The following is a 15,449-nucleotide window of genomic DNA, read 5'->3' on the forward strand; positions in this document are numbered from 1 at the left end:
CATCTCTTCACACAATATCCTACCGATTAAGAGTCCTCAACTACAGACAGCTAACTCTTGAACTGTACACACAAAGGCATACTTTATTTTTTGTGTTTCAAATTTATGTGTAGGTGTGAGTGTGCATGTGGAGTATAATAAATCAGATTTACACAAAACAATTCCTTGTCCTCTGCCGTTTCAGCTACAGTATACTGAAACCAAGAATGTTGCTCTGTAGCTTAAAATTATGTCCAACAACAAGCCGAAAACAGGCCATGGTGAAATGATAATACACCAGATATACTGTATTATTTCTTTGCATCAACGCTTGTATTATTGCGTATATCAATTGGCCATTGGACATATCTAGGAACACTTTACATGTCAGATTTTCTATTGAAATCATCAAACAAAGCCTCCAGAAGATCCAACAGTAAATCCTCCCCTCCTAGCACCAGCCCCTCTTTTATCTTAGATAATTTATAATAATCAAACAGTAAAATATGATGGCTATGTAACAAATTATGAACCATCTCTAGCTTCACTTCATCAGACATAGAGTCGCTGCGGGGAGGTCATTAGTGAATAGCTGTCAGTAGGCCACTGGCCTGCCTGGAGTCATTCTGCCACAGACTGTACAATCACCCAGACTGTTACAGATCAACGGCTGATTAGGCTAAAAAATCATATTCTGGTGTGTAGCAGTAATACCTGAGAGCTCACTCTGTACTGTGTATGACTGTTGAATGTTGACTGTTAAAAAAACATCAACTAAATTTGAGTTGAGTAGTTTAGAAAGGAAACATCTTTGAGGATATTATGTATATCTGAATACTGTAGTCTAAAGGGACATACATGTGCAAAAAGATGCATGAACTCCTGAATAATGCTGTGGTTACCATTCATTAGTTGACTGCCCATTTATTACACAGCTAATCTGGTTTGGTCTGGTTAATCGGGTCAAGCATGAATATTTAGAATTACACTACAGTACATGTAGTTGTTTCATCCAGGAAAATGCATTTTATGACTTTTTGCACCATGTAAGCATCTTTTGCAAGTATAGAAAGACATTTTTCTAAACCTCAGCCCATAGATTCCTATCTTTATGCATTATTATCAATGTGCAGATCTCTCTTTGTTTCACTTGTGCTTTAGTTGTTATATGATAATGCTTATAGTACACACAATAATGTTAGCTCGAGTGTTCTCCAGTTTTTATTCTAAAGAGTACTGTTCTCTGAAGTAAAATTAATATACTGTGATGGTGTTAACAATAATGCGTCATCATTAATGCATCATACATCACTTGCTTTGTTCCAGCAGCATGTCAGCTGTGGTTCAGTTTTAAAACTTTGCTTTTTTTTTCAAAACTATCAAGGACAGAACCTTATTTTATACAGGGAAAACAAGTAGTTGAAATGCATAGTTGATAAGGGTAATATGCCTATTGCATGTGTTATCGCCTTGAAATCTGTGGACAGTGTAATCTTTGTACTGTGTATCATATGCATGTGTCATATCATAACTGAAACTAAAAGCAACATAGAAAGGAAAGCATTGTTCAAATGATCAGATAAGTGAACAGATGACAATGAACTAAAAAATACAGTTATTTAAAAGGTTCATAAGCCTGAAGAGATTTTTAAAAATACATTTCCATATTTACATAGATGAAAAAGACTTGCTAAGTATGTAACAGAAAAGTGGTTGGAGCTGGTGTGGACAGCAGCCAAGATTAAAACAGTTTTTTTTTTTTTTTTTTCATGAGACATGAATAAAAAATACAACTCTTTTCTGGCGTAGACTGAGCTTAAAAGAGACGGTCACAGAGCGGCATTCCCTTTGTACCCCTATTGACAAAAGGGCACGGGTGTGATATTGATGACACAGTAATAAAATCTGACCCTGCCACCATGTCTTGCAAAAAGCTGACGATACGCCTGTTTTCACCGTCCTGCTGCAGCAAAGTTTCACAGAAAGACTACAGAAGGTTTAACTGGTTTTTCATTTTAATGAGTTTCCGTGTGTTTTGCATTCCAGGGAGATGGAGTTGAATGATATGCAAATTTTTTTTTTCAACGGTTAAACATTTTAGAATAAAAACATCTCACAGGCGCTCGTGGTAGAAGCGATTTTATTTATCATGGTCCGTATCTACAATAAAAGGAAGTAAACAGACGTAACAGTGAGCTGTCACAGTAGAGCACACTCTCAGCAATTAATTAAGCTACAGGATGAAGGTTTCCTTACAGTTCCGTATGCAGATGAGGCCGTTAAACCGACAGCCTTTGAACGTGTCTACAGAGAGAGACATGGCAGGGTTTCCTCTCGCTCAGCTTTGTAACCATATGTGTTCACTGCTTTAGCAAACTGTTTTTCATGTGTATGTCAGTCACTCACACAGGAGTGTGTTGAAGGTTTTTGAAGAGTGCCTGGACTCCATACCAGGAGGAGATATGTATTCAGTGTCTCTGGTTTCTTGTTCAAGTTCTGAACATTTGCTGTGCTGGATTTGAGAACATGTGCGATAGTTTAATATTCACTCCATTATGTCTATTTTGCCCTTTCCATGAATGTCTGTCTTTTTTTAAAAAGAGCTGGTAGAGCTGTTTAAAAAGAGATGCAGCATTGATGTAGCCTGTTCAGCCTTTTCAGTTAATGCTTTAGGCATGTATGTCTTACTGTAGGGTGTGAATTAGTGGGTTGCAGGTCAGAGTACAGTATGTGTGTGTATATGAGAAAAAATGTGTGTGGATCCTGGCTGTATTGGCTGCATGTGCTGCCTAGTAGAGCATGATTTAACGCAGCCTTTGTAAATGTAGGACAGAACTCGTTATGGACAGTTCTTTCTCCTCCTCTTTTGTCTTTTACTTCCCGTCTTTCTGTCGTTCCTTGTCACATCTCCACTTCTTTCTCTCACTCACTTGCTTTCTGTCTTTTTGTCTATTTCACTTCCCTTTTTTTTCTTTTGTCTGTCTCTCATTTTATCTTCCTGTAACTGCCTATCATTCAGTTGTCTCCCAATCCCTCCCTCTTTCTCTTTATTGCTGCCACCTACATACATCAGCACTCCCTTTACCTTTTACACTCTTGCCAGTGCCTCTCACTCCACTTCCCACTCTTTCCTGCTTTAAAGATCTGTCCATCTTTCTCCATCAACAAACCAACTCTGTCTCCTTTACCCTCCCCCTCATCCTTCAACACACACACGCATCTCACTCAAAAAGTACATCTCTATTTATGGAAAACATTCAGCCACCACTCACCGGCAAAGCGTAAGTGGTTTCCACAGTGGGCAAATACTGAAAACATTGTCTCTGTGTAGTATAGTAACATCTGTTTGGGAATGCATTGTTGGATAGTTATGTATTGCTCTGCTCTGCTATTGTCCACCCTCAATGTTTGATTATTTTATTTTTCTTATTCGCTATTTACTCATATGACAGCATATACAACAAGATAAACTTATAACTCATTATTTCCTTTTTTCATTATCATTTCATCATCAAGTGTTAGCACGACAAGTGAAAGATGCCTAGAAAGAAAATATATTTATTTTAGATTTAGCGTGTTGTCATTCTTCCTTGTTACACCAGAGATGACATTGTGTCTGTTGACATCTAAAGATACTGTATGTGGTTGTGTGAGATGTATAGATGTTGGCACAACTTTAGCTGGGATAATTGGTGGTAGCCTGCAGCACTGTCAGCCCAGCAAGACCGAAGAGAGGAAAGGGGAGGGGGTTACACGGGGAGATGGATGGATGGATAGATGGAAGGATGGGAGGAGAGGAGAAGTGATGGGAAAATTAGGGGACACAAGATAAATTGAAGATTTCACACCACAGGGTGTGAGGGCAGAGAGTCAGGGAGATGGATGAGTGTTGTTTCAGCGGTGATGGTGATAGAGGAAGGATAACTGTGGATAGAAGTGGGCAGATGGATGGAGAGAGAGATGAAAAGGAGATGGGGGGGTGGGGGGGGGGGTTGTAGATTGAGTTCAGCCTCGCAGATGTGACTTAGACAATGAATTTGAGAAGGAATGAGGGAATAATGGCTGAATGGAACATTGGGATAATGTTTGAATTGAATTTTTGGTTCATGGAAAAAGAGCTGAATGGGATGTGGGAATGACTAGTATACCAGTTTTGAGAGTCTTAGCCTGGTTTGGAATAATATTGGGGATGCTAACATGGATCATGCGAAACCTGGTTACTCGTATTCTTGTACTGTGTACATAATTCTAACATTATCCAGGTTTCTGTTGGTGAAGGAAAGTCTTTGTCTTTGTAACTCTTGTGTCCCACCTGCGTTCTCTCAGCAGTTAAGGATGAACCCAGTTTGTAGTCTGGCTACCAGGAATGTGTATTGTATTAACCACTCTGCTGGGTTTGGCTTCTCCATATGATCACCGTTGATAGAAAACAAGAGCAGCAATAGAATATAACACTAACTAATTTCATTTCAGCATGCACCTGCATGATGAGACTGATGAGAAACTTTGAGATAAGGTGTTGACATGCCACAGTATGCAAATTTTCTATCTCAGTACTTGCATATATAGGTTTCTCAAAAGTGGGATAAGAGCTTAGCCAGGTTTCTGAAACCTTAATATAATGTTTGGTGCAAATATGTACACAAGATACTCCAAAAGCCCGATCACAACCAGGCTGCTTGAGTTTATGTAAACACATTAAATGCCGAATGGCTGAATGGAACTTTATTGTTGTGTGATGGCTAAAAGAAATGTTGAAATGGTGGGATTTGGGAAATAAGGGTTAATTACATAGCTGAAATGATAGATTAAGGGATGAAATGAATGTTAGATGGAATAAGGGCTTCTTGAATGTTGAAATAATGGCACATGTGCTGTGTGAAATGTAATGATAGTAAAAGAACTACATGAAATATTGGAGTGATGGAATAAGGGCTGCTGAAATAATAGAATAAGGGCTAAATTGGATGTTGGAATAATGGAATAAGGGCTGACTAGAACGTTGGAGTGATGGGATAAGAGCTGAATGTTGGGAAGATAGTATAAAGGTTGAATGGAATTCAGGGATTGACAGCTTTGTGATGTTTGGATTCAGGCTGCGCTGCATTCACGTGACAAAAGAAAAAAGACTTGGAGGTATAAGATGGGCAAGTATAATGAAGTTGAGCAAAGAGAGGAGGGGAAGTTGGGGGAGGGAAGCAGAGAAGAAGAAAAAGGATGACAGTGGATGAGGAATACAAATGAAAACGAGGACGACTGTTGGTATCATCAATTAAAAGAATTGCCCGGAATGATAAACTGCTGCTCACTGGTAGAATAATAAAACGTTCCACGAGTGCTGTCTAAGTGTGTCATGGGTAGGGCTGGATTTCCCTTGACAATACTTTGTTTCAGTGCCAGGGCTCCCCTGATGTTCCTCTGTGTTTGCCTGCCTGTCAGACGTCACTGCAGCATATGTCAAACTTGATCTGGCCACAATGGTGGTGCTGCCATCAGAAACTGTCTCACTGGCAAAGAAACGTGAGGAAGGCTTCTGCCTTCCCGCCTCTCGGGAATTATGGGATAGCAAACGAGTGCCTCACACTTGCAGTGTGGGGCTTGTGGTTGATGGTGTGGTGACAAGGGTATTACAGTCACTTGCATAACACAGAGACACACTTGATCATGGTAGCATCTGGTATTTCAATACGATTACCCACATGTGCTGATAAGTATCTGAGTTCCAACGCAACCTTGCTTTGAGTTGCACAATTTATTCATTCATTCATTTAGTTGATTATTTAATTACTTAATTAGTTAATTTTAAGTTTTTGTGTCATGCCACGCATTTGGCACATCTCACATGGGATTTACAAGCCACTGTTTGTTGTATGTAGGACACCAAATGCACAGGGAAAACATTCTCAGAACCAAAATTAAACCTAAATTTAAACATGTACAAATTTTCAATTAAATTAAATGCCTATACATATCACAGACATAATACTCACCATATAATGCTAACAACATAAACATGCACCCAAAGAGGAGAAAAGAAACCAGATTTGCTGCATAATGATCTCTTTTTTTTCCTAATAAAGAGCTTTTTTCTCATCTCCCAGGCTTTCTCCAAGTAGCTTCCTATAAATGAAACATTTTGAACGTGAATAGCAAACTCAGTTTTTTTGCATCATCATCATTTTCCTTTGCCTTATTAAACAAAGGACAATGGGGAAAAAAATAATTTTTAGTGTAATGGAGGTGGAACATTGAACAAATTAGAATGAAACAAAGTAGTTGTGTGCACATCCACCAAAAACTCAGTAGTGTAGGTGCTAGATACAAACATTGAACAAATTCTCTTTTGTTTTTCTTATCCATTCTTCTCATTTAACTATCATCTATTTTTGGTCGCTGTGTTTACTGAAATTAGTGTTAGCTATACAACATTAGCCCTGCATGTTCCTTTAGCTGAATGTTTACCACTGCTGTAGATTCAAGAGTGCAGCCTAAACTTTTGGATGCTACATGATCAAAACTCCCTGAAGGATCCAATAGCATCACAAGTCAGATTTGTATCTATTTTAATTATTTGTATATTTTTCTGTATCTTTTAAATTTTTATCACTTGATAAATGATGTTAAACAGTTTTCAGTTACTATCACAAAAATAAACATCCTGTCACGCCTGAATTACTCAAGAGACAGAACAGCATGGTGAATGATCTGCTCTGAAAATCTGCAAGTGGCAGGAAGCCTTTCTGTTCCCATCATCTCCTGAAATATGAATCAACTGGATTTATTGAGAAAAGATCCATCATTCATGTTTTTAGGTCTTGTTCAATTGGAACCTGCTACTGGCTTCTTTCACAACACTCTCTCATTCTGTATTTTCCTCCTGCATCTCTCTCTCTCTCTCTCTCTCTCTCTCTCTCTCTTCTCCTCCATCTTTCTCCCCACCCCCTCTCCATCACCCCATCATCTCAACGTGGTGATGCTGTCATGACAACTAAAGTGCTTCCTGAGTGCTTGTTGGGTAAACTGACTTTCCCAGAAGTGCTTCCTCCCTTTTACTCTTCCTCCTGCTAACATGCACACACATGCGCATGTTTTATTTCTATACTTGTGAAGACTCTAATTGACACAGTGTATTGCCTAGACCCTACACTCCTATCTAGATGCCTACATCCTTGTATTTGCTGTAACCTTAACCATAAAACAAAGTCTAAACTCGCAAATGAAACAAAAAATATCCTCACTTTCCAACAATGTCCTCAACCTCTAAATCTCAAAGTGGTCCTCACAAAGATAGAAGTACAAGGGCACACACATACACACACCTTCCTGCAGTTGGTGAAATATTGATAAAACGCCCGATTCAGCAGAGCCAGCTTCTTTCCGTGAAAGCCTGGCTCTCTCCAGTGGCCCAGTCAGCGGTGGCTTGTAGAACTGGTTAGACTGGTAGTCATGGACACTTCTAATGTATTTCAGTTGATGAGTTCCCAGATGATACAATTCACACAACAATTCTGATTTTACAGCAGTTACACGATAGTTGACATGTTTTTCCTTGCACCTTCTTTAGAAGTCTGAACAGAGGTGACAGTGAAGCAGAAATACATCCACATTTCTAAAACGTCATTTGAATTTTTGTATCTAAATGCTGTGGTAAGTGCAGCAGATATATAAATGTACATATTTTGTATCCCTGACAGGCACCTTCTTTACTGTAGAGAAAAAAAAGCTGTATGAATATTTGTCGGCCTATATGTCTAAACAAAATTAGGACATACAGTATACAGCAAATTGTAGGTGATGTCCATGCATTTATCTTGGCTATACATAGCTAATGAAGAAAATCAATTTTAACACAAGACCTGCAAATGTCTCTAAAGAAGCTAATTACCAGGTCATCTCTTGTAACCCTCGGCAGATGAAAATATATAGCGTTCTTTTTCCTGGGAATTTAATCAAAGCACATAATACATCAGCATGCATGCAAGGTAGAGTTGTGCATATCTGGTCACACAAGGCTGTGCACACAGAAACACAAATGTTCAGCATACTTTCATTTAAATGGGTCAAAAGAAATATTGCTAGATTCACAATCATTTTTTTTTTGTGCACAATCAGTGCATTTCACATCCATGTCTGATCTGACAGCCCTCATCCTTTTTCCGCGATCTAATTTCTCAGGAGTACGATAATGGCAACGAGGTCCTGACCCACGCACACCTAATTTCTTGTCGTTTGCAATTTGTGCTCGCAGTTTTTGATTGATTGCAGCGGACTGATTTTTTTTTTTTTTTCATGTAAACGAATGTCAGCTAAATGCTGAAATAGTAATATAATATGTACTCTCTGTTTTATAGTTGTGTAGTTGATTGAAATATTTTCCCAACACATCTGGTCAGCATAACTTGACACTTGATTTATCTTAATGATGTATTGCTAATGTTTAATCTTCCCTCTAGACCTTCACTGGTCCAGTAAATTGGTTTATGTTCCAAAGCTATTGTGACCTGTTTTGACCTCCTGGTTTCTGCTTGTGGCCTGATTGTGAGAATAAATGGGTGCTGAACAATGACTTCTTCTGTCATCCAACAGACAGGAAAGCCCCATTGACTTGATTGTATATTATTATGGCATTATCATCTGGCCTTGTTTGTGTTCACACACAGACATACACAAATATGAGCATCCATCAGCCCATACACACACATGCAGAGATATGTACACAATGATACAACAATAATACATGAAGGTATGAAACCCTCACACATGCACACACACAGATAGGCACACACACAAGCTGTGTTTATGTTCTTTAAGACAGTTGCTCACTGTGAGACAAATACAGGAACAGGATATTTACTGTGTTTCCTTGTCCTGGTTTATTAGTTCACAATACTATCTGTTAACCACACAGGCAGTGTATTAGGATTCAGCCTTACCATTTTTGTGTTTCTTCTGTCAAAGTTTACTTTTGTGTCAATCCTGCTGAATATGTGTACAGTTGGAAAACTGACAGGAAAGATGGAAATACAAGCGGATGTTAGATGCAGCAAATGATGTGAGCCATTTGGCTTTTTGTCCTTATTTTGTCTGATTGTGGAGTTCTGTATGACCATCACTGCTGTAATGCAACCAAGTACGTTTACTAAAGTACAATTTTAATCACACATACATTACTTGAGTATTTCCATTTCATACTAATTTCTACCTCCACTTCACTACTTCGCAATTAATGTACTTTTCACTCAATTATATTTCTTCGACAGTTCTAATTAGCAGTTACTTGGCAGATTTACATCTGAAACATATGATGAGTTTCTGAAATATTATGCATTATTAGTTTAACTGCACAACAGTGTATAAAATAGTTCAAATTAGCTCCACTGCAACCGACCACAATATTAATATGTCACTTCACTGTTAATGCATCAGTAATCAGCCAGTAATATTATAATTTAGATTATTTTTTTAAAGAGGTCTCTGAGTGGATTTATTAGAATATTTGTCAGTATTGATCCTTAATCCTCTGATTTTTATTTATATGTTTTATCCCAGGATCCATACTGTGTCTATTCCCATATCAATTAATTTATGTCCAATATACTGTTGATATATACATATTAAGATTTTATATATTCCCACTACAATCACACACACACACACACACACACACAATCTCTCTCTCTCTCTCTCTCTCTCTCTCTCTCTCTCTCTCTCTCTCTCTCTCTCTCTCTCTCTCTCTCTCTCTCTCTCTCTCTCTCTCTCTCTCTCTCTCTCTCTCTCTCTCTCTCTCTTTCAATATGTCTCTCTCTCTCTTTCTGGCGTAATCGCTTACTCTCTCTAATCCCACCAAAAGACAGCCAGTCATATAAATCAACATGTTTACAGTGAAATGTTTCCAATTAAAGAGGACGCTCGTTAAGAAGCATCAACGGACACCGCTGGATCCTTAATTGCCTGGGATGCCAGTGTGTGGTGCATATTAATTACGTATTAACCTCTCTCTCTCACACACACACAAATGCATGCAGGCACATTAGTGTGTATTGCATATTAATTACCTATTACCCTTTGTGCTGTGCATTAAGAGCAGCGTGGCATCAGAAAGACAGCTTGCCCAAGGGCAACGCACATACACGTACACGTACACACACACACACACACTAATACCACCAACACTGTCTATTCAGGTTGCATTCACAATGAGGAATGAGCCATTTCAGTCCACCAGCCATGACTAAAACCAATCTCAGTGTGTCACTGTGTAGGAATATGTATGTGTGTGTTCGGGTATGAAATAGTATGCGTGACTGGGTGTGTCCCTTCAAGACTATTAAACAATTAAAGCACCTGGTCCAAGGATGCCTGTCCTTGCATTTAGAGACATTTCATTGTAGGACATCTAATAAGACAAATGATTTAGAGATTATCAAATTGATCACCAAGCAATGGGTATATGGTGCTGGCCAATTTAAAGAGCCTGCAGCATCTACATGTTGTTTGAAAGATATGTTGTCAATTGCAAATGGTTGAAATACATTTCACATAACACCAAAAACATATAAACACAAATTATTGCATTAAAAGGTCATATTTGATCATATTTGCTCTATAGTCCATAGTTTGTGTTTTGGGAGTTTTCTTTTTCAAATGATCATTTTAAATAAAAACCTTCATTTTACTGTAATAAATCATGTGTACAGTGTAAAACACATATGAGAAAGCAGTAATCATGATATACAGTAATCCAGCTGCCATTTAAATGACCTTTAGTCAGCTTGCATGTTATTTTCGCTCTTGTCCTGACAGCTGTACCATGGACTTTATGACTGGCCTTCAGCTGTACTTTGACTCCACTCTAACCATACTGTACATGTTCTTATTTACTCTGTGTGGCGTTTTAATCGGTTTATCCAAGTGTCACCCTTCAGCTTGCTGTCCTGACCTTCATGCCCCCTTTTGCCTCCTTGGACACATAATTAAGTGAAAATGCTCAAATATGCTACATGATGTAACTATGTAGTCATTTGCATGCGTGCGGTAATGTCACGTCTGACAATACATGGTTGTATTTAATTTCCACACATTTTTGTTCAGTGCTCACTGTTCCTGTAGAGCATGGATAATCTATTTAGCCTAAATGGAAATGAGCTAGAATTAATGATAAATACCTTAACCTTCTACACTATTGGTGCTTATTAGTCAACTGGAATTGTGACATACAATGGATTTTTTTTCCCCTGCATCCATTTGCACATTTGTACATTTTAATTGCAAATGTTTATATTCTCATTCTCATAATCATTTGCAACTTCCATGGGAGTCGCCACATTTTCCAGGCATTATTTTAATTTAATCATAGCGTGTCATCTAATCTTTGACACCACATTATCAGCAAATATCTATCTGTCTCTGTATTTATCTGTCTTTCTAACATGGCTTTGTGTTCTCCACCAACAGCTTTCAGTAAATACATGCAGTTTTTAATTTCAATATACAGTAAATGCCAAAGTTAAGCTTATATGTTTGCTATTACATCGACCACAAGTCTTGGAACTCTCTTCCAAGAAAAACTGAATCATTATCTGATCTATGTTCCCAGTGTGTGTGGAATAAATAAACTAAACTGAGTAGTTATCTTTAGCAGTGACAGCTGACTACCGCTGTGGCCAACAAACCTAAAAAAGAAACAGAAAAGAAAAAATCTACAGAAACACAAAACTTCATTGCTACCAACTTCATTAATTCAACATAGCCATAGCGCCTCACTGTGCCCACACCATACTGTTTGATAGACAGATGATCTTTGGGGGGTGCAGCACAGACGCACCATGTGGTGAGAGCTTGGCACCAAAAAAATATATATATAAATAAATCAATAACCACAGTTATACTTTCATAACCATGGCATCTAAACACACTTTCTCAAATAATTAATATTCCCAAAGCACTTTTTATTCGTCGGTACTTTTTCTTGCTACTTTTTCTCCACTCTACTTCTTCGCTCGTGCGTGTGTGCCTGTGTGTCTGTTTATGTGAAATGAGCTGCCACCCCATTTTTATTGATTTGGCCATGGGGATTTGGAGGATGAAGTCAAGGAGAGCTAGACACCAGACGATGGCAATAAATCTATATGCCATAACCATAAATGTGTGTGTGTGTGTGTGTGTGTGTGTGTGTGTGTGTGTGTGGCAACAGGCTGAAGCAGACAAAGGATCAGGTGTGTCCTACTACCCTGAATGCAGCACGCCTTCTCTCTCTCTTTCTCACACACTCACTTATTGTACATGTAGAAAGTGATAAAGTTGTGCATCAGTATGCAACAGAGTAAAATGAAATTAATGAAAATAAATGAAAATGCAATACAAAACGTACATTTAGTAAAACAACAGGCATGGACCCATTTTCTCTCCATGTATCCCCTTTAACAAAATAAAATACCAAAAAAAAAGAGTAAAACCATTGAAAAAAAAAGTGTTTTATATGATCTTTTCACATCTGAATAAAATACACCCTGAAGGCATACGTCAGCGTCTGTGCTCTGTTAAGTATGAATTATGTCATCAGATGTATTTACTATCTGCACAGTCAAAACTAGGCCAGCTTCACAAATGCCTCATAAGCAATGTCTTGAGCCTCAGTTCATAATTAGGGTATGTGTGGCATCCTACATGCCAAACACATTTCATGAAAGGCTTCCTCTGTCTGTGTGTGTGTGTGTGTGTGTGTGTTAGTTAGTATGTGTGTGAAGCGGAGGTAAGACATAGAGAGAGATCGAGGGCAGAGGGAGAATTTTTCAGGCCTAATGTTCCATGACAACGGACCAAGGTTCCGTCAAGGTGAATCACAGCCACCGCTGCCTAACGCCTGAAACGCACACAAATCTTCCCCTCCGCTCCTCCTTTTGTCTCCTCCTTTTCTCCTCTCCCACCGTCTCCCCTCGTAAAACATGGCCCTCTTCCCCCTTATTCCCTTTTCCAATCTTATCTCCTTTCTACCTCCTCGTATTTTCTCCTCTCCTGCTCGTTATCCTCCCGTCCTCTTACCTGAAGTTTAATTATGTAGATCTTAATCACAGTTTCAGTCTGAATGGGCTTCACAACAGTCACATTAAGAAACAATAGGTGAAAACAACAGCTCCCAACCTTAGGGTGCTTTCACACCTGCCTTGTTTAGTTCGGTTGAATGGAACCTTGGAGCGTTTACCCCCTTGGTGCAGTTCGTTTGGGCAGGTGTGAACACAGTAATCACACTTTGGTGCGGACCAAAGTAACTGGACCAAGACCACCTCTTCAACAAGGTCTCGGTCCTTACAAAGGAAATGTGTTCCGGTTCGTTTGTGGTATGAAGGTGATCCAACCAAGATAAGACCCAACTGCAGGAAGCATTGTGCATTTTTTGGATCAAACCAGCTCACGTAGCCAGCTGTATTGTGATTATGCTCCCCTCTCCTCTTCAGCAGACTGAAGGTAGCAAGTCTTCGCGTAATGTGAAGCAACACGTTGTTCCGGGCTGTGCTTTGGGGCACCAACATGAAAAAAATGAAAAACGTAAATAGTTTTTGTGGTCAGCAATGGCAGATACACCAATTATAAAGCACTTGATTTATATTTTATTTATTATTATTCTTATTTACAAGAATATGAATAATACGATTAAGAAAACAGTAGCTGCTCTGTGTATCTTTCAGCACCACAGTGTGGAGAGCTGTGAGAAGAGAGAGAGAGATGCTGTTTATTTCAGTAATAACAATAGTACACTTTATTGCTGATAGAAAATATGTTCAAAGACCATTTTACCAATCCACCCTGCTGTGTGGTACAAGTACCCCTGCGTATCCCGGAGTGCTACGGTTCATACATTAGTTTTATTTTCTGTTTTACAAAAGCAAGAAGGAAAATCAAGTCCTTTATAAATGTTGTAGCCTATCTGCCATTTCTGAAACACAAACTCTCCTTTCTCCACCCACCAACCCCAAGAGATTTCTGACCAATGAATAGAGTGACAGTTCCCGTATGGCTTTTGTTGATACATTGTGGTTAATTTAAAATTTGGCCATGTGAAACCAAACCGAACCAAAGGGAAAATGCAACAAAGTAGCAACTCACCCACTGATTTGGACCAAAGCAAACGAACTATAGGTGTGAAAACACCCTAGAGCCCTTAGAGAACAAACACAGATGAAACATCTCCTCACTTTTGTCCAATACTCGTCTCTCTGATATCCTCTCTCTGCTCTCCTTTCATCCATTATCTCTCTCTCCTCTTCTCTTCTCCATCTGTATCTATGGACATAGTGATCTGTGGAACTGCGGTTATGAAAAGTCCAATATCCCATTAGTGTTTCATCCTCAGTAGTGTATTGTATGTGCCTATTTGTATCTGTCTGGGTGCAACAGCAACATAAGGAGGACAATGATGTGCTGATAAGTCAGTGATTTGTTGGCTTGGGTGAGCAGGGATGCAGCCATGGCGACAGAGGTTGTTGATGTATTCTTGCATGTTACCATTCTGAGTATGTCACCCTCCTGTCTACCTGCCCCACTTAGATCAGCCGTCTGAGTGTGTTTGTGTGAGAGGAACAGGGATTATATCTGTTCCTGTCCGTGTTGGGGTTGTTTGTATATGCAGCACGTACGGGGCTCGGTGGGTGCAGTAATGTGCAGCAGATGCAAGTGCAGATTTTTAATCAGGTGCTGGTTACAAATCACTGAATTGAAGTAAAGACTGACACAATGTCAGGGTGTGTAGAGAAAGCAACACATTAGCAGTAGTAGCAGCGGTAGCAGAGTAGCAGCAGCAGCGTCAGTCCTCAGTCAGTTTGTGCACAGGATGTGTTCAGGCACAGGATTGAGTGTTGGTCACCCGCGTTACACCCCAATACATAATCACTTAGTTATGTGCATTAAACAGACTTAAAGTGCAAAAGCACGCTTGTGGTCATGGTTATGCATGTATGCATTAACGAGAGTGAAATGTGAGTCGTAACGCGTCCTATGTAGACAGCTTCATTAATTAAAATAGAAGCATATCCGTTCCAGCACTCGTGTGAGACGAACAAGAGAAAAACGTGACTGAAGAGCCTCCTGTGTACAATCTGTGACTATGTAATGAAGGAAAACCCCCATAATAGGAAAAAGTAAACTTTTTTTTTTCTTTGGTTAAGATAAAACATGAAGAAGAGAACAGGGTTGCACAGGGTGGATAAGAGAGGTAATCCCTAGAGGGATATAGAAATAAATCAGACTTCAAAAGAAACAAAGAAAAATACAAATATGACAACAAAAAAAAATATGTCATAAAATGCTTTTTTTCCCAATTTCAGTACTGCAACTAGTATTTATGATGAGGAACCTCAAAACAACCACAACCACCCAGGGAAATTGTTCTACCGCTGTGATGCTGACCTCCTTTTTTTTTTTTTTTTTCAAAGGAACTAACCATGCTGCCCTGCTTTTTCTCTCTCACCCTTTTT

General features: G+C 39.0%; 1 protein-coding gene across 1 annotated transcript in view; it reads left to right on the forward strand.

Annotated features, from left to right (window-relative positions):
• Positions 1-15,449, forward strand: part of LOC137170670 (ephrin type-A receptor 5) — a 70,293-nt gene that overhangs the window by 16,205 nt on the left and 38,639 nt on the right. The window lies entirely within an intron of this gene.

The sequence above is a fragment of the Thunnus thynnus genome, chromosome 19, assembly GCF_963924715.1.
Source record: "Thunnus thynnus chromosome 19, fThuThy2.1, whole genome shotgun sequence".
NCBI classification, from domain to species: domain Eukaryota; kingdom Metazoa; phylum Chordata; class Actinopteri; order Scombriformes; family Scombridae; genus Thunnus; species Thunnus thynnus.